The sequence below is a fragment of the Carassius auratus genome, chromosome 9, assembly GCF_003368295.1.
Source record: "Carassius auratus strain Wakin chromosome 9, ASM336829v1, whole genome shotgun sequence".
In the NCBI taxonomy this organism is placed as follows: domain Eukaryota; kingdom Metazoa; phylum Chordata; class Actinopteri; order Cypriniformes; family Cyprinidae; genus Carassius; species Carassius auratus.
The window spans coordinates 23,430,808-23,452,262 of NC_039251.1; the positions used below are offsets into that span (position 1 = coordinate 23,430,808).

The 21,455-nt window shown below is 37.3% G+C and overlaps 1 pseudogene; it reads right to left on the minus strand.

The window, feature by feature from the left end:
• Positions 1 to 29: 29 nt before the first annotated feature.
• On the minus strand, positions 30 to 18,034 carry LOC113108786 (lysine-specific demethylase 6A-like; annotated as a pseudogene).
• Between the last annotated feature and the right edge of the window lie 3,421 nt (positions 18,035 to 21,455).

Sequence of the window (21,455 nt, forward strand, 5' to 3'; positions counted from 1 at the left end):
AAATATAAGTCAGAGACAAGACCAGGAACTTCATCACAAAAGAAGAATATTTTAATTACAAAGACAACTCTGATTAGTAACCCATAAACCATATCAATCTTCATGTTTCTGTACAATGCTTGCTAAGCAGTTTTATTCAGGTATAGAAAATGTAAAAAGAGAAATGTTCAAAATTACATTACTCCATAAATTTTAATGGCAGGTACTCTTGAAAAAAAAAGAAGAAAAAAATGCATTCCATCAACAAATATTTTCAAGCAATAAATATTTATAAATAGTGTAAATTTACAACAAGATTAGAAATATATATATATATATAAAAAGAAAAATTTAAGTTTATTCCTTAGTCTATGTGCAACCCATTTTTCTTTGTGACTTGGCTACCCCCCAACCCCAATCTTGCTTTTTCCTTAAGAAAAAGAGAAAAATATTTACGAAAAAAGAAAAAAAAAAAAGTTCACATTACAAATTTATTTTTTGTTACCTAAAGAAAATGTTGAACAAAAAAAGCCCTACTTAAAGGAAATAAGATTGAAAGAAAATCATGTATTAGCTTTTACATGAAGTACAGAAGACAAAAGAAAAGAAAAAAAAAGAGGATTAAAGCAACAGTAAAATAAAAAGGAAGAGTCAGTAGTTTTGAGTGATTTTGCCATTTGTGGTATATACACAAAACCATTTTTCTTCAGCAATTAGTCTATTTGTAGTTTGTGTTTCAAAGAGAAGAGGTGCTGAACAAGCTGAGACAGTATTGAAGATGGAGACGAAACCACTTCACTCCAGTGGGCCGAAACTCCAAACTTGGCAAGGTTGCATAGACAAACGGCTTCGAACCAGCAGCCTTGTGGGGTTTGCTACAGAAACCAGTGGTGTGGAACTGGGTCAGGTCTCCTGAATATCAGAAAGCGATGTGTTGCGTTCCAGGGTGTTATCCAAAGAACCGTTAATGTCAATGTCAAGTTGAGGAGGAGGGCAGGGGTGGGGCCTGTGGAAACAGCCATAGCATATTTTAAGCATGCCCATTTCTTGCTACCTGAGACCATTAATCAGATCTAGAGAAGGTCAGAGTAAGGGCTTTGAGACTTACTAATGTGAACTGGTCACACACGTGCATGAGGTCCTCTATTCTGTACTGCTCTAAAACCACAAAGTTCTCAAGGTTAGGACTGCATCTCCGAGCACAGTCCTGGCAGTGCACCACGTATGTCTTACGTGAGTTACTCTCACTGGTGACAAACAGCAGATCAAAGACCTCCACCTGCAATAAAATAAAAAAAAATAACAATTATTAGTATTTTTTTATGTGCATAAATAAAAAAAGGTTTTAAGGCAAAAACAAACAAAACGACAAAACTGAAGAAAGTGTACAAATATTTACACTTTCATTATAAATTAATATTTATAATAATAATTGCCTAATGTTAAACAAAGTGTCAAGAAAAAACTTTGACTTCACAAAGCCCTGTATAAAATTGTCTAGGGATGGAAATTCTAGGATCTAAAAATAAAGCCTTGTATGAAATTACTAGTAAAAAGAAATGCTAGAATCTTAAAATTAATATATTTCAACATTCAACAGGCATATTTCATCCATGGTCAATGTGATTTCAACATGATTCCAACCTCTTTTTTTATGATGCTTTCAATTGTTGTGATTAAATGATAAGAATGTTAGAATGAATGAAATCACTTTAAACAGAGATCACATTTGCAAAGCGAAATTTCAAGCCCAAGACATATTTCAAAGCTGAGCATAACTAGAAATATTTTAAATAATATACTTAAATGCTTGTTGACATTTTCATGATTTTTCCAGTTATTTAAATAATTTATTTTTAATTAGTGTGTCAAATGATTAATCACATCCAAAATTAGTTTGTTTACATAGCGTACACTTGTACATAACATCAGAAAATGTTACATACACACATACATACATGCATACATACACAGATATACACATATATACACATATATACATATACAAGAATATAAATATATAAATACATGTAAATATTTTCAAAATATATACTGCATGTGTGTTTATTTTGTATATACATAAAAATACACAGTGCACATACATTATGTAAACAAAAACTTATTTTGGATTTGATTAATCATTTGACAGCATTATTTTAAATATATTTTTTTTTAGCGTTGACAAAGTCCATTTTAAACATTTCCTGATATATCCATTATGATACATGTAATAGAGCTTTTTTTTAGACCACTGATATGACTGAAGTCTTCGCCTCATGTGATGATTATGTAATTTCAAACAAATGTGCCAAAGCAAACATTTAATTCTTGAGTGTAAACTATTGTCTATCATTTACAACTTACGGGCAATTAAAATATAAAGAACCTTTGGTAAGAACACCAACCTGGCTTCGTGTTCTGTACTAGACTAACTGAGACTTGTCATGGCACTCGTCTGCTGTTGTGGTTCTCTTGTTGTTCTGATTGCTTCTATTGTTCTCATTTGTAAGTTGCTTCGGATACAAGCGTCAGCTAAATGTTTAAATGTAAATCTAAGAATACACACCTCACAGATGCTACAGTAGTGAGCAGGTTCGTCCTTGCTCCTTCCGTGCCAAACTAGCTCTTTTCCAGCCGTTATAAGCGCCTCCCTCAACGTCTGACACTGCTTTAGTGTCCTCAACAAGCAATACCTGAGGAGGAGGAACAGACCTTATTTAACACATCCATTAATCTGCTTAAAATTTCAGTCACGCTAGACTTCATTTTGTCCCCTCAAAGAACCAGATTCATAAATGTGGTGCAGTAAACTCACTTGATCATCTCAAAGAGTTTGTGGTCTGACACTTTGATGTTCCTGGCCATGTTCCAAGAGAGGTGAATCATGGGAACGATGGATTTGACACTCTGGAGTTTGTTCCACTCATAGCGTTCCACAGCAGACTTGTACTGATGCACTGAGGAAAAATAAATAAGAGTTAAACCCTTTGAACAGTTAACAAATACAGTAGATGAACTACATTTTAACTTCAGGTTTAAGGCTTTATCAAATATACTGATATTACATTTCACTTTTATTATTATATTTTATAAGACCGTAAAATATCACCTTCTTCAAAACTGATATGCGTAACCATTTAAAACCAAGTGAGCTGCCTACCAAGACAGCATTTTGTTGTTTTAATCGTGGCCTTTTAATACTAAATACATATATCCTTCTTTGATAAAATGAACTCAAAATACGAAATAATTAAATAATTAACTAGCAAACTCTGGTCCGAATCCAGACTGCGAAATGCGTCCATGTGGACTGTGAAGGCTTTTGTCATAATTAAATAAATGGCATTTTCAACACTTTGGAAAGTTGACGGGTCCTTAAAAAAAGTCTTAATTGGTACAAGAAAGAGAAATTTTGATTTCTCAAGAGAGATGGAAAGACAAGAATTGTGATTAAACTTCATAAGACTATACATCGAATAAATATGAGCATTGTGGGTTTCCAAGTCAGCTGCTGCGCTGCTTTGTGTACTGCCGTTCCGAAAGCGCCACCTGCTGGAAGAGAATGATTTTCCCTTTTCAATCAGTCTGTCTTCTGTTGTCAAAGACCAATATTAAAACCAACCTATGTTTTTAAGCATCAAGGTTGTAATTGTGAACTGGTGGTTCAACAAGATAACGTATTATAAAAAATTCAACAATTAAGATTGCAAAATGTTAATTAATATTACTTGGTTAATAATGGTTTAAATCACAAGAATTGATACCTTTGACTCTTAAAGGTTGAAATGAAGTTTATCATTTTATAAAACCTTTTGTTTTTATGAAAACGTGCATCTGAACTGTAAATCATGCATTTAAATTTATTTTATTTATTTTGTGCAGGTTTTGAAAAGGTCTTTAAAAAAGTATTGAATTTAAAGCTTAAATATTCTGCAGACACCCTGGTCTGGCAAAAACTATCAACTGTTTTTATATAAAATTGTCTGGTGAAGAGAGTTCATTACTGGCCCTCAAGGGGTTTTAGTTGAAGACCCTTGGTCTAGAGTGTCTGTATGGTGTGCACATATTTTCGTCTATTTTCAATTCTATGCCCATTTTGGCCCCTGGTGGTCCAATATCAGTAATAAGCAACTTGAAATATTTACCAGTGAGTGGTCCTACATTCCAAGCAATGTTGTTGCACCAGCCAATAGCCTGAACCCAATGCACAGTGCCTGTGTTAAGCCAGACCAGATCACCTGGTCGCTGGACAAAGCGATACACTGGAACATTGGCCTCATACAAGTCCTCTAGATTTGGCCACCATGACCCCATAAGGTAATTTATATTATTCCTGCATAAAGAATATGTCAGTCAGTAAGACTCAGACTTACAAACAAACTTAAATTCATATTTTACATTAAACTAATGGTTAGGAGTTTTAGCAGAATTAAACATTTGTGATTGTGCTTACTTTTCACAGAAGTCATTCATGACACCCCAGTACGACTCAGGAACAGCAAACCATTCACAATCTCCAGGGCCGATGTTAATGTTCACAGAGCAGAAGTTGTTATTTTCTTGATGACCTGAATGGAAAAATAAATGGTTTTTAATAACATCCCGACTTTCAACTCCGTAACGTCTGTATTTGAGAAATGTTTTGGTATAGCATGGTGAGATGTGCATGTGCTCGCGTGCCAATGAGCTGACCTGGTGTTCTGCTGCCTGGGACCTTCATATAGAGCTGGACTGTGTTCATGCCGAGAATTGTGTGGCCTACATGACTGAGCAGGTTCCCTGCAGACACCACCCGCACGAAGGCAGGCAGCTTACTCAACTCAGCCAGCTGCAGCTTCCACCTGCAAGGCCACAGGGCAAAGAGGTCAGGTGTGGTGACCTAACATGTCCCCTGTTCAATCATAACTCTAGGAGTCTGTCTGAACACTGCAAGTGGTCTGAAGAGGCCCGTTTGACACTCAAAACCCTCCTTCAGACTTCAATTAAACTCTCTAGAGCATCTTGATGCAGCACTAAACCACATGAGGCATGCATTAAAGTGATTTTATTACTGTTAAAGGTTATTAAGCATAACAAGAAGCTGAGTTCCTTTTTACCAAGGCAAAAAAAAAACACTTCATGAACTCAAGTGGCTTACTGCATTTATTTAAGACATTTGACCCTTAAAGAAACAAGTGATTAAAAGATTACAATTACTTCAGATTCTGCAGGGTGACTATCATCCTAGAATTCATTAAATTGTTCAAGAATTACTGTAAAGACATTTGTTACAAAGAAGGATAAGTATTTCTAAAAGAATAAGAATCCTGGAATATTTTACTCAAAAACTTTAATTTCTTTTTGACTGAAGAACAAAAGACTTTAACATCTTGGAAGACATGGGGGTGAGTAAAATCTCAGGAAATTTTTAATTCTGAAGTTAACTAATAACCTTAAATGCACAACAGATCTGCAACGTTGTATTGCATATAAGATGGTTTATGCATGGATGCTTAAAAGGGGAACAAAGCCAGTGAGCACTTACTTTTTCTCATCTGACAAGTCAATGTTGGTCCCAAACTTGATGTTCTTAAAAGGACCTCTTCTTCTGCGGACCGCACTGAAACAAACATAGGCTCCAGTTACAGACTATTGTTCTGTCAAACGTGTTTCAAACAGTTAGACTTTATTTGAACATGGACTTACTTTTCTGACAGAGCAGATTCTGCATCTGAGTGGTCTTTCTGCCCTTTCTTTTCATTTTCCTCCTGTTAGATTAAAAAAACGTGAAAAAGCATCCATTAGAATCCAAGCACCAATCATGAAGCATTTCACAGTATCAACATCATTCAATGTCTGTCTAAATCTCCAACACAGCTGGCTGAGAGCAAACACTTCCAAGTTTTTTGGATTGCTACAGAAATTTCTAATGCACCACTGTCAAAAATTCAGTGGTAAACAGTAACAGTAGTTTTACTTTGTTACTATACTTAATTAAATTTTGCAAATACTTCACTGGAGTAGTTTTGTTTTGAGTAAATATTACTTTTACATGACATTCCAAAGCATAAGATGATACTTTTTGCTTAACTACATTTCATAAAACATACAATTATTCCATAATATATCATGTGCTCAGAGACGCAAAAGCAGTGTCTGATTCAAGAACAGATGGATTATTTTCAATGAACCTTTTAAATCCGTTTGCAAATTAGAATGATCTGATTAGAATGAGTCGACAACTCACTGATTCAAATGAACCGTTCAGTGTGTGTCCCTAGTGAACTGAATAAACAAGAACCGGGGGATCTTGTGAGCACACGTGCAACTGATGCTGCTAAAACTAAGTTACTAATCTTGAATTTTACGATTAATTATTGTAACTGAAAATCATATTTAGGCAGAAATTGTCAGTTGTTAGTGACCTAATCTGCTGTAAAGGGTGATCTATTTAAGCCCACTGAAATGCTTGACTGCAGACGATGCAGACACATCAATCAGTGTCTCTGCTTTAGGTAAAAAAAAAAAGTAAAATAAATAAATTATTATTTAATTAAAAAAATAATAATTAAAAATAACAGATTAAATAAAATAACCCATGCACGTTTGTGTTCCCCAGTTTTATAAAAATGCTATGTAACCTGTGAGACATCTGTTTTTTTATTTTTTAATCAAATGTTTGGATTAACGTTAACTAGCCGAGTAGACATATAAGTGTTTTACTTTTATACTTTTGTACTTTTACTGGAGTAATATTTTATTATAAGTATCTATACTTTTACTCAAGTACTTGATTTATGTACTTCGTCCACCTGTGCAAAAATATAATTAAAAAAAAAAAAAAAACTCCAACAGCTTCCAAACAGCATAATAGTCACACAGAACATACACATCCAAACTCTTGGCATGAGGAGGAAATGTAGATTGCTGACATACTGACCCCAGTACAGAGCCAATGGACAATTAAGTTTGGAAAATTGTGGCAATTATTTTTTAAGTAGAGAGTTGAAAAAATGTTTGTTCCAAACAAAATATCCACATTAAACTGAATCCACTAATAAAATATTAAGCTAATCTCCAGACATCTCTGGATTGCATGTCTTTTTCCTAATGTGGGAATTATGACGACTCACCCGCAACGATTCCTGGAAAGACGAGGCCTGGTACTGAGCGTATCTGGCGATGGTGGTGTGAGAACGGCTGCTCTCAAAACGCCACATCTTCCTGCTTCCTGTCACATCCCAGTTCTCGTCAGTGGGCTGAGATAACTGAGTCCTCACCTCCACCAGGTGCTCTGGGTTGGCATCCACCAGAGTCTTGGTAGAGAACAATCCTAGGTCTGACATGCAAAGACAGACACCACAATGTCAACTGATGAAAACAAAGGGTAAAAACTGAAACAAATATTACATATTTAGTTAATTATTAAATAATAATAATTTCAGAAGGGGATTATTTTTTTGCATGTTTAAGGTATGAAGAGAATGTGTGATTTAATTTTTCACCATTTTCAATTTAAAGTAGCAACTAGTGACATCGGGAAAAAAACAAAATGCTGGATTCAAACTTAGGCCACCTGCATATAAACCATCATTAAACTGAAGAATACAACGAAACTACCATACCTTTTCTACAACTCGAACATGAATATGAGGTTTAGATTTCAAAACCTCGCGCATAGATTGAGGCCATATATAAAAAAGTATGGACAAACACTTTTTTTGCCATTTGACTTGACAAGCAGTATAGAAATTGTCCAAATCGCCCAAATTTTCCAAACAGCAACTTGCCACACAGTAATGATGAAATATATAATGTCTAACATTGATAGTTCATGACAACACAATAACAAGCATACAATATCAGTCAGAATCTACATTTAAACTATAATGTCACTTTCCCAAATTAGACCATCAGAGCCCATCTGAAAGCAAAAGTATACATTCCTCAAGTCATTTATGAGGTTTGGGCAGCAGGTACATAAAAACTTCATTTAAGAGGAACCCTTTAAACCCTTTTAAGAGGCTCCCATGTAATGCCACTTTCAACATGCAGATGGTGCTGTTGTCATTTACGCCCAAGTCATCCTGAAACCATCCTTTGCCAAAACTCACTTTTTGCTAGTTAAATGTCTCCCGACTTAATGCTCAGACACAAAAACAACAACAAAATCATTTAAACAAAGGTGCTAATATGCAGCAAAACTAATAAAAGGGTAAATGAAAATAATACAGACCACAGATCAGCGCTCACACATACATGGTGCTTTGGCAAGAACTCAAATGCACACAAGTGCCCAGAAACACACTCTCACCCAGCTTGAGTGCTCCAGCCAGGCCACGGATTACTGTAACGGGGTTGGCTGCGTTTGTGCAGAACTGGTGTAGCGGCGGAAAGAAAACGTCCCTCTTGTTCTCCAACTGCCAAGGATTTAAAAAGTAGATTTATTTGACTGGAGAAAATAAAACCTTGGAATCTAAAAAAAAAAGGGTGTAATTGTGCAAGCATAAATTGAGTTCAAACAAAGTTGACTTTTTCATGGCAACAAATGCCTTTAATCAGTGCAACTGGACCCTTTTGCATTGTATTTTGACTTGTAAATTTCATGACAGCAGGAATACTTGAGAGAGCAGATAAAGAACAACCAGGTTGCACAGTGTCAGATGATAGTGATGTTTTACTCACATAAATACTAGGGGTGGGAGGATTGAGCTTGTCCTTTGGCAGAGTTGGGAGGGGTGCAGGTGGTAACCGTGGAGGGGGACACTTGTCAAGCAAGATGCTATTACTGGAGACACCATTCTTCCCCAGGTTTCTGCAAAATAATTCAAGATATTTATTAGCACATGTCCAAATGGCTGTATGTAATGTAATCTTTTATATTATCCAAATGTCATTTTAATTGATTGCGTGCTACAGTGAAGACCGTGACTCTGCTGTATTCTTGTCAACATGACAGGAACATTGAGGGTCAGTACATGTGCTGTTGCTGTCTAGAAACAGGTGGAGCCATAAACCAGATCACTAGAGACATACAGGCAATGTCCTTCCCCATCAACAGCCCTTCCAGTCAAAACAAACCGTGTAATAAGACTGGAAGCACTGAGAAAATGACCCACATTAAACAACATGGCAGAGGGTCAAAAGTTCAGTAACTAAAATGTCTCTAAATAATTACAGCTGTGAGGCTGGAGCGTAGTCATGCTGGTATTTGTTCGGAATCGGAACCTTGGTGATTGTGAAAACTGACTAAGTTTGACACTGCCTGACATCTTCAGCAGCTTAGTCTCTGTGCTGTTGGTTAGTGTGGCACATTCACTGTCATTTTTAATGATGGAATAGCTTTTTTTTTTAACATGCTGCAGCGTAAAAAAAAAAAAAAATAGCAAGCAGGGATTTATCAGTTTTGCTCACTAATAGGCTCTAGATGGGTTAACAAATGCATAGGAAATTAACACTCCAATAAACAAACAAACCTGTACATATAAAATTAGCAATATAATAAATAAACCTGTGCATACACTGTGGTTTACAAGTTTGGGGTCTGTAAGGCATTACCATTTTTTAATGCCTCTTATGCTCACCAAGGCAACATTTAATCAAAAATACAATAAAAGCATTAATATTGTGAAATACTGTTGTTTGAATGCATTTAGTGTCACAAAACATTTTTAATTATACATTTTGAAAACTTGTCCTAAATAATATTTCTTGATACACTTTTTTTTTTTTTTTTTAATCAAAGATACTTTGAAAAGAAAGTTCAAAAGAACGTTCAAATAGAAAAGTTAGAAAATTTATAAAATGTCTTTATGGTTACTTTTGCTCAATTTAGTACATCCTCTCTAAATAAAAGTATTAATTTTTGCAAACCAAAAAACTTACTGACCATCCAAATTTTTGGAACAGTAGTGTGCATATATAACTACTATATTGGCAGTGTATTGAAAGCAATCAAAGACCATCTTGAAAAGAACAACACACAGCTGTATATTTTACAGACACACACCTAACATAGTTAGTAGACACATCCACGTTTCCAGTCAATGCAAATTACATTGTAAAAAATATAACATTAATCAACAAAGTATTTATCTTCCGACATCAACAAGTAACTACCTTCCAAAAAAATGTACAACTCAACAGCTCACCAATGCAAATCTCTTTCAGTGAGAACAATACATCAAATCATCAGCCTAAACCATTTTACTGCAGATTTAAACAAAATCAACTAGGATGGATTTGTATTATAGCAGAAAAGGTGAAAATAAGGTCTAGCTAGGGCTGGGCGATATGACGAAATATAACATCTGGACGATAGAAAATGTCTATTGTTTTATATAAGGCTCTATTGTTTACGCCACGATAAGGCGTTTACGGCAGAATTTTACGTCAAGATGCACCTCACGCAACGGCATGCCCATGCACGCTGAAATACATAAACAAACATGGAGGAAGACGGTAGTAGACGCGGTTCAGACCAGGGTAATTCTCAACAAGATGACCAGCCAACCCAAACCGAGGAGCTTGTACCTAAAAGAGGGGTGACTTCTGTTGCATGGACACCTAAAATGGATGAAAAAGTTTAAATGTTTTTAACTCGATGCGGAAGCGCCTGGAAAAAACGGGCGCGTTGCACCGCACTTCCATTATGACTGCGCGCCTACATTGGAAATAACGAACTTGAGCGCGCAAAATACGCAATATGTGAACGGCTCCCGTGGCACACCATACAGCCATAGCTCCCGCAGATGCAAGCATATCTACACGGTCGATAATAGCGGGTTGAAATATTTTAATGGCAGGTGTTAACACATGACCAACAGTCTTTCTTGAAAAAAAGGTTCTAAATAAAATAAATATTTAGTCCATACTACCTTTATTTGTTTTGTATATCATTTCAAACTGCATTTCCACATTGCAATTTTATATAGACTATTCATAAACTGAATTAACAGAAAAATTGCTATATCGTTATGTATATCGTTATCGGGATATCAAATGAGCTATATCGGGATATGAAATTTTGGCCATATCGCCCAGCCCTAGGTCTAGCTATGTTATTTATATTCACAGACACAAAAAAGCTTAGAATCTTATACTGTAAGCTTATAAAGCTTATAAGGTGGCTCGATATAACCATAACCAAAAAATCTGCACAAAACCAATCAAGAATTTTGTTTGGAATTCTGCACATCTATGCCCAAATGGATACAGGAATGGGAAACTCACCTGCATGCTTTGAGCACGTCACTGGAGTTGGGGTAGATGGAGACAGAAGACCACGGGGCAAACGAGGGAGGCTTGGGGATATGACAAACCAGCGGAGATGCCACCTTCAAGTGGCTCTGAGAGTCCTCCGGACCTTGGCCATTGAGCGTGGGGCTGTTAAGGCAGTTGACACTGTTCTGAGTGCTGTGATGGTCAGCTGATTTGGGTGAGGGTGTGGCCGTGGACATGGCAGAACAAGGGGAGGAGGCCACAGAGTTCCCCTGTGCCTTCAGTCCCTGGTGCAGACTTGGGTGAACGTTGTTAACTTTTGTGCCGGCAGCCGTCAACCCACCACCATTACTATTATTACTATCATTGGCTTTTCCAATCAACAAGGCAGAGAGCTGAGGATTGTCTGAACTAAGTACACCTGGTGAGCAGGGTTTCGCCCCAGCAGCGTCTGCCTGGCCCTGATGGACGTGATTAGGCAGTCCTTCTGCAGTGGCAGTGCTGTTAGGTGTCCCTGTGGAATGCCCGTTTCCTGAAAGCTTGCTCTCTTTGGTGTGCACCATGCCTTGCTGTCCACCTGAGGTAGCAGAGTGATGGGAGCTTGGGGAGGGAAGGTGATTGTGACTGGCCTCCTGCGCTAACGTGTCGCTGGCTGAGGCCGAAGGTTCGACCTGATTTGGAACGCCAGTGCCGGCTGCCGGGGTAAGCTGGGACGTCCCAGCGGAAGAGGAAGCCTGCTCGCCATTTGGACCTGCCGAATATGAACCTAGACTCTTTTGAAGCCCCTGCAATAAAGATAGTGTAAATAATGCAAGGTTAAGCAGTGAAATTGCTACCTTAAGAATTGAAAACTAGAGAAACTCAATAGACAAGCAGAAAATCAAGATGAATGTCCATTTTTCATGCCAAATGCATCCCTCTAAACTCCTTTGTACACCGCTGTAATTTGGCTCCAAATTTCAAGTTAAGATTGTAATTTTGAACCCCTTCTACAAAACAATGGACTACTCAGGAAATATTTATCCATGACATTTACGATTTTGGCACTCATCACCATGTTTATCTTAAAATTTTGAGCTGGAGAAGTTTCTGAAATGTGGTTGATTTGACACAGAACGATCCTATAGAACTTTCTTGTCATACATAACATGATCATTACGATCTTACCATATTGACCAGGACATTTAATCTCACCTGAGTGGAGTTGATGTGTTGGCTTTTCCACGGTTCATCATCCATGCTGCTGCTGGTGGGGGTTGTGCAGTTATGAGGTAGTGCATTTTGCCGCAAGTAAGGCACATTTCCGTTGCTCCCCGATCCTGGGAGGTGATTATTGCCCACAGAGATGGCATCTGTGTTACCCATGGTTCCAGCCGTGCATTGGGCGGGGCTTGCAGGGACAGGTCCATTGGCTATTGGCTGAGCAGCGCATCTTGAGAGGGTGGAGGGTGTGCGGAAAAGAGCAATGTGTGGATGTTGAGAGGAGGATGTGGAATTAGAGTTCACAGGCAATGAGGGGTCGACTATAGGACCGTTGGACACACTGGGTCGTATCTGACCCATAGCATTCAGCCTCATCTGTTGGGGAGAGAAAGACTATCAGTATTAAAAACTCAGCAAGTTAATTTAAGCTAATTCTAGCCTGTCTAAAAATTTGCAGTCTTCTATGCACATCCACACGACACACACCTGCTGATTCTGTTGCATTAGACTGAGCTGCTTTTCCAACTGTTCCAGCATCTGCAGCTGCACTGGCTTCAGATTAGCTCTGTTGGTCCGTAACTGTTCCAGAAGCTGAGAGAAAAACAACAAAACCATAATAGTTTGCTTTAAACCAGCTCTAGTATAATATCTGGATAGAAATGCATTAAAGAATTAATAAAATAAATCGAAATTTGAATTCAGAATGGCAATTATTTCTGAAAATCATTAGACACTGACAAATGACAATGAGTGCTGAAAATTCAGCTGTCATTACAGGGATACATGTTTTACAAATTATTTTAATAGAAAATGTTATTAATTATAATAATATTTCACAATATTAAGTGCTTTTTATTATACTTTTTGCTTCATTAAATGCAGCCTTGGTGAAATTAAGAAACTTTAGTCAAAAACAAAAGGAAAAAGTTGCCTGTTAGTGTTTATAAATTAGGGATGCACTTATTTTATCAGTAGAAACAGAAAAACAGCCAAAAACATGAGCCGAAATTATACTTAAAATAATTTATTGCACACTCCACATTCCACTCTATGAATGCGCGTTCCGCTCGTGTAGAAGACTACTGCTCATGCTCAAAATCTGCTCTAAATAACAAAGCTCAAAATCAAAGTCCACTCAAATAATGCGCCGACATAAAATTTCAATGTAGTATACTTGTTCCTGTTCGCAATAGCGCTGCTGTGCTGTAACATGGTGTAGTACAGCTGTACTGGGCAACCTAACACTACCCTCTGCTCACATGCTCTGATTATAATAGCTTTGTAGGTTTATACATTATTTGGACAATTAGTTTAAAAAAAGTTATATCTGATTCTATTGCAAGGAAATGAATAAAAATAATATACTGCCATTTAATATTAAGGTAACACTTTACAATAAGGCTTCATCAGTTAATATGGTAGTTAATTAATATTTCTTAATGTCAGTTAATGAGAATACAGTTGTTCACTGTTTGTTAATGTTAATTCAGAGTGCATTAACTGTTAACAATCACACCTGTTGATTTTAATAATGCATTCGTAAATGCTGAAATTAACATTAACCAAGATTAATAAATGCTATAGAACTATTGTTCATTCTTAGTTCATGTTAACTAAAGTAGTGTTACCAAGTGTTACCAATATTAATATAAATTCTGTCCAGTTTTATTGTTACTCTCAGTAAAAGTGTTGTTATTTTAGTGGCTTGTGTTTTTTAAATTCAGTATTATAAAATTGAGTTAAATTAAAAAGTCTTACAAAATTACTTTCTATTATTTAATAAAATAATAAATAATCATTACAAAGTATTTTCAGGCAAGTGCATCCAGAATTTTCCGTTTCGGTCCAGAATTTATTCCGGTGCATCCCTACCATAAATCAATAATATTCAACAATTTACAGATATAGAAACAACCATATAAATTGAATCTACCAACCTGAAGCTTCTGTGGGGCTAAACTCCAGTTGGGGACCTGATGATGACCTGGATCTTTTTCCCAGGAATCTGGTGAATTCTGATGATGAGACGAGAAACCAGTAAATAATCAAACATTGCTTGATAGTTGTAACAGATGTAACAAACTAAAATGCTGTCCTCTAGTACCCTGGCTGGACTTGCAGTCCTCTTCCTTTTGGCTGGACTGGACTGGTCATCAGTCTGGCCAGACACCATATGAGGGGGAAGAGACTGGCCTGGGATTTGGGACTGGGCTTCACTGCTCTGATGAGCTTTGCAGGTGGTCTGCTATTGGCAACAAAAACAAAATAGCAGCTAGGACAGTGGCATGAACATTTCACTAAAGTACGGTAACCAAAATTGCATTTATTGCATAAAAATCAATACTGATGTTTCAGTGACATACAGCTCCCTTATACAATATGCATAAGGATTATGTTTATGCCAACTTTCTCACTCTTAATTATATCAGTTAAATATATGAAGAAAAAATATATATACACACAGTAAATTGCAGATTTAAATCGTTCCCCAAAATTTGTGACCAATATGTTGAAACAAAGGATGATGTGTTCTGATGGGTGTTATGGTCTAATGATCTAGGAGGAAATAACTTTAAACCTTAGCAGTTTAAGATTATTCTCCAGAATCAATGTTAACAACAACATTGTTCTGTATGACTGAAAATTAAGGACCATTAAGTGGTACTTAATCATGAAGTCAAGCCTTACCACACACTTTGATGTTTCATTAGGGAATAAGAAATGTCATGGGTTCAATACAGGCTAAGCTCACTCGACAGCATGTGTTATACAAGATCTGTGGTTAAGGGGCTTCTGCTGATTCAACATACGGCCAATACTGCAAATACAGTGATGTGATATATCCGTTAATGTGCTAAAACATCGCTGTTAATCTATTTTCAAGTTTGGGTTGAGAGCTGGGTCTAAAGCAAGCTATAATGACTTTCACCTTGATATATTAGCGTGGATATATACCTAGCCGAAACTGTAGGAGGCGAGAACGAGTCTTTAAACCTGTTTGTATGCCTACTGTGAAATTACCACATCAAATGTGACGTGCTAACATGGATGCAGCTAAGATGCCACCGGGTTTGCTTCAGGGAATTTTAGTTTTTTTTTAAGAAGCTTTCCAATGGAAAACCTCGATAAGACGCACGCCTGTTTCACACAAACTCCGTCTGCAGTATATGGTGCAGAAGCAGCACGGACTCATTGTGCTTTCACACAGGACGCGTTTGCAGTCCGCTACAAGGTAAGTAAATGAGCCATTTTAATCTAGATTAATCTAGATAAAAAAAATTATCTATGCCCACCACTTAATTAATAGTTAATAGTTAATAATTATAATTAATATTTATATATTATTATTATTATATTATTATATATTAACCATAATGCCACTAACAGCGTCAAGCTTAACCTGTACTGAACCCAAAACATTTCTTTAAAAAGTCACAATGTCCAAGCTACCACTAACAAATAATTTTAATGAGTCTAAACCATTAGAAGGTATAAGAGTTTCTACTGGCTTGTCTAGCTGATCTGTTCTCACCTGTTGTGTTGTGTTGAGCGCTCCCTGTCTGGAGGTGAGCTCTGCTGGGATTGGTAGGCTCCATGCCTCCTCAATACTAGGGAGCATTTTACTTTTACTTGGTAAACTACCTTGCTGAAGATTACACAACTGAGCCTAGAAAAAGATGGCGCAGAAAACATGTTCAGTGGCGGGTTCAGCTAAGCTTGAGTCAATGCAATGGTGGTATGCATCAAATCACAGATGAAAATGACACTCATATATCATCCTCAGTGAATAATATGTCAGACAAGGGGACGTGATTCAACAAAACAGAAAGGAACTCAAAAGCAAACAATGTTAACAATCAAGAAAGAAAACACTATGATAAGCACATTAAAATGAAACATGTACACTTCCTCTCCTGATAATTTCATGCGCAAACACTCTGTCTACCTGGAGGCATTTAATGCGAGCAGTCAGAGCTGGGATGTTACTGCAGGACTTGCTGCACGTGGCATTGATGTAGCACTTGATGGCATCCTGCGGCTGGTTGCAGGACTCGTAGAGTGTGCCCAGGTCCATCCAGGCAGCCGCATGGCTGTGGTCCAGTTGCACTGCACAGATATATGCCTGTAGTGCATCCATCGGCTGGTTCTGCTGCTGATACAACACACTGGAGATGCAAGCACAGCAGAGAGGGGTGGTTAAAAAGGAAAAGCTAAATAAACAGACAGATCATTCATAACTAGATGCCACAGGTTAATGCAGGTTCAAGAAACATTTAATATCTTCAACATAAAATTTTGCCATGACAAACAATGGATGATAAACCTTTCAAATCATTTTCTAACAACTATATACAAATGTACAATTTTTCATTTTCTGATTGACTTTACTGACATTTTGGGAGGTTTCATTGTGGTCTAATTAGGTAAAAAGGGTTTCCACAACTTGTGATAGGACAAAAAGTTTTTTATTTTATTCATGGTTGCTCTCAGTGTTAAGATTGTGATAAAGTGATTACACGGCTCTGATGAGGGTCAGTGCTTTAGCTTAAATGTCTTGAGCATTTCTGTCTCACTTCTGAGAGCAACATAAACCAAACCTGAGGGCAACATCAGCCCCAAATGACCCCATTTACACCCAGCTACCCGAAAAACAAACAACAAGAATGTCTCATTTTAATGTGCAAGAAATGCCTGTGAATAATAAATAGAACCAGCTTAACCTCACAAACATCAACCATTAAAGAGCTTACCCAATTGAGCACCATGTATCTGCACTGGCCTCAGACCTTATCAATAGACTGTCGGGTAAGATATGAAAGCATCTTGGACCTTCCCAATACTTGAGTAGCACCTGCAAAACAAGCGAAAACACATCAAAACTAGACACTTTCAGGCATATGAGTTGTAGAGATTAAATGTGACAACTGTATTGGATTTGGATTTGACAGACACTTTCAGCAAATTACAGTGGATTCGTGATATACACAAACTCAGTTTTGTAAAACAAATTAAAATATAAACAATTAAAAAATATATCATATAATATACATGGAATAGGAATTTCATTTAAATCTGGTAAAATGTTTTGCTTACCTGCCCAAGAAATACCAAGACTGTCCCGAATTGGGGTCTGCTTCTAGGACTTCTGCAGACATTGAATAGCATAGCTGCTCTTGTTGGCTTTATCTCCCAACTGTTCGACCGTGTGATGCATCCAGCCTGAGTGAGCGATGGGAAATATGAGGATTAAATAACAAGCAGCATTCTCAACAAAACGACTAGAATACTCTCTGCCACAACACTAAGCCCTGGTGTGCACTGTGGAGGCTGTTACACTGGAACTCGTAAAGGGAGCAAATGGTTCCCCCTTAGTTATCTTCAGGGTAGGGTGGGGAGATGAGGTGGAGCAGGATCGAGGGGGGGTGTGGTGGTTTCTACCACCACCAGCAGCTTCAAAAGGTTTCAGCAGAGATGACTGTCCAAACAGCCCTTCTCCTATCCATTCCCAGCCAGCCAGAAGTTGTTAAAGAGAAGGAGATAGACAAAGGCAGTACAGACAAAGAACTTCCCCCATGTGGCCTGGCTTCTCCAATGCACTGATCCCAGCCGAGCTCTTAACACCTGTGGCAAGCGCCTGCACCCGGGAAACGTTACTACAGCAACCAGACCATTGCCAACAACTGCAGAGGGCAACGTGGAAATGGTTTTATGGTAGCTGAATTTTTTTTTTTTTTACTTTCTTTTTGGAATAGCAAAAGAAATAAGCTTGGTGTGATGAAGAGCTGGGGTTTGAGGATTCACAACACGCAACTGTGCTAATAATTAAAATGATTTAATTACTTATTGATGCTTTTAACCCAAAGTACATTGCAGACAGCTCCATCCTGGTGTCCTTTGCTCATTGGTGCCGCTTTCCTAGTTGATAGATTGCCCTTAATTCATATTTCTAACCACACCATGGTATCCCAAAGCAATCTGCACATTTTATTATTAGCAATTATGTCTGGCAAAATAGCACACCCTAGAGAACTGAAAAGTATCTTAGAAAACCTGGACTGCACATTTGGGGATGCTGTTATTGAGAATCCCACTTATGTTATTTGGGGAGATGGCATGATGCAATACATTAGTGAGGACGGTCTGTTATTATGACAAAAAATTACCTAATCTGAAAATTAAAACATGGCTGAAAAAACCTAAATGAAATATCCTCTCCTTACAATGTTTTTAAAAATCCACATCAGTACAAATCTGTGGAAATTATAGCTTCATAATTCCACAAACAGCTGTGCAGAATTTCAAAAAACGTAAATGCAAGTTAACAATAACCTCACCACCCTCTTGAATGCTCTTTATTTTTCCACCCAACAAGACTGTGATATTTGCCACGGTTTGCCACATACATTCTTTTTTTAAAACACTGAGAATGATCCTGATCTTGTATGCTAAATCTGTGCAGAAAATTGCAGATTGCCTTCTTTGACTAATCAAGACAGAAATCACACTGCAAACATTTATCTAAATAGGAAAACCCACAATTTAAAATAAAACCTGGTTTCCCACACATTTTGACAAATGAATTTTCATAACTTTCCCCAGCTGGTTGTGATTACTGGATGGATTAGGATCATTTTGTGAACACTGCACTGCAGTTGATGAAATATTTAATGGCTGAGCATAACTAGAAACATATCTGATGACAGAAATCAGGACTTTTCCATGACTACTATGACATTTTACTAACTTCCATGACTTTTCCAGGCAGACAAATTCACAAATTCTGATATTTCCAGGTTTTATATGACTGTGGGAAGCAGCAAAACAAGCAAGTAAAACTCACACTCACCTAATTGTTGGAGGCGTAGTTGCCTTCACCTGTGCAGGGAGATTCTCTGTTTGTAAAAGACTCTCGTAAGCTTCCTTTGCGATACGGTATTTCTTCTGCAGACAGTCAGAGAAGGAAAGAGATGTTTGAACAGACAAAAGGGTCAGCACTTTTACGGCCATCTGGTGGACAACAAAGGGCCTCGTCAGACAGACTACAATGTACGGTGTCAGGAAGAGAGGAAACAGACTGGACACTGACCAGGCCAGACACAGGGACAAACACACAAGACGAAGGGGGGAGGGTCAGTCCAGACCAGACAGACTTAACATGTCAGACAAACAGAGACATGCTCTGAATCAGTGTTAACTGAGAAGCCCTCTCAGGAAAAAGTGTTTGTTTTTCTTAGTGACCTTGACACAGATCTTTGTTGGAGCCGATGGCTGACCATCATAGCTGACCAAAACGACTCCAAACACACTTAAAAGCAATCTCATCTGTGTGTGGTGGACAATAAAATTAACCTATTATAAATCTTAAGCATTTGTTGGCTGATTAGTGCAGTCATCATTCCTTACAGCAACATTTGTATGTACATTTCTATGAGATTTATACAATTGCATTACATTTTAATTTAACATAAGGTGAGGTGGATGTTTGTTGAACAGAAATGACTGAATGTGTAACAAGAGTCTATCACTCATCATAAAGAATAACTAAAGGTAAGTTAAAGCAAACCATGAGGGCAAGGTGGGGATCGGTTGGTTGAACACATACAGCGTCAAGGAGGTGCCCAAGAAACAAATCCAATCAATCAAGAGTGTATGTTTGTAAAAGCAGTAAACTGTGAGCAAAAGAAACCCAGGGACCAACAACACTGCCATATAACCTCTAGAAACTGTTTCCTTTACAAACAGTCATTTACAAGGCCAATTGAACACAACAGTAAGGTTTTGGCTGTTTCTAAAATAACTTTAAATCTGGTAATTATGTATGAAGTACTAGTGAAATTACAAGATTCACCATCAGAAAAGCTGACGGTATCATGAAAATTGTGATCATGGCTACTAGCAGCTGCAGTTTCTGGGAAATTTGGAAACTTTTTTGGGGGAAAAGTGTGAATACTGTGAAACACCTGATGAATGCCTTATTAAAGGGACAGTTAATCTAAAATGACTTTATTCACCCTCATGTTGTACCTCCAGGACTTTTTCTTTCTTCTGTTGAACACAAAAGAATATGAAGAATGATGGGAACCAAACAGTTGCTGGAACATTCTTCAAGATCTTCTTCTGTGTTCAACAGAAGAAATGCGTACTGGTTTGGAACAACATACTTCTCCATTTCTTCCCCATTTCTCCCCCACTTCTTCAATATACTCAAAACCTGAATGTATGGTTCTTGAAAATTCTGGAATCATGTTACGTTTAAGTTAATATCAATACACCATTTCTACTAATAAAAAAAGTTTGAAAATAAATGTATCTTACAGAATTATCATCTAAATTTTTGACATCACAGATTAACATTTGTTGTCTATCCCACATAGCCTTATCTTCAGTTGCTTCTAATTAAACAATATATATGATGACTATGTCTATAGATTGCAATTTACTTTAAGAACCAAGGTCTGTGTAAAAGCAAACAGTCACTGTTGCCTTCTATATTATCCAGAACATTATACCCTAAAATATGAGTATCAACAAAACACTGCTTACTCTGATAAAACGTTACAAAAAGGGGAACACTCACCTGAATTTCATATACATGAGCGATGTGGAACTGAACTGTAGGGACAAAAAGAGGAACTGATCAATACCGGAAATCCTATTCTAATGGAAACTTTGCATTCAAAACCAGCCTTCTTTGTCTTCACTGTTTCAGCTTGAGTGTGAATAAGCTTATGGGTGTACAGACACTGGGAAGGAAGAATATTAGCTTGCACCTTTGTGCACTTCAAGCATGTCATAACTGCCCGTATGCAAGGCAACACAAGGCTGAATACAGTCATGCAGTTTCCCTGGAAACTGGAGTCTCAGGCAGGATGGAAATGGTAAGAGGAAAAATCTAACTGAAGAAATACTTTTTTCCTATAAAAAAGACTCTCAAGTAGACAACAAACATCGCTGTTTGTGGCAAAAAAACAAAACAAAAAAAAAACTCATGCATAATGTGACAATGCAGTTTCATAATAAAAAAAGAGATGTAATAAAAATGAACACGCATTGGAGGTACTTACTTTCAGCTT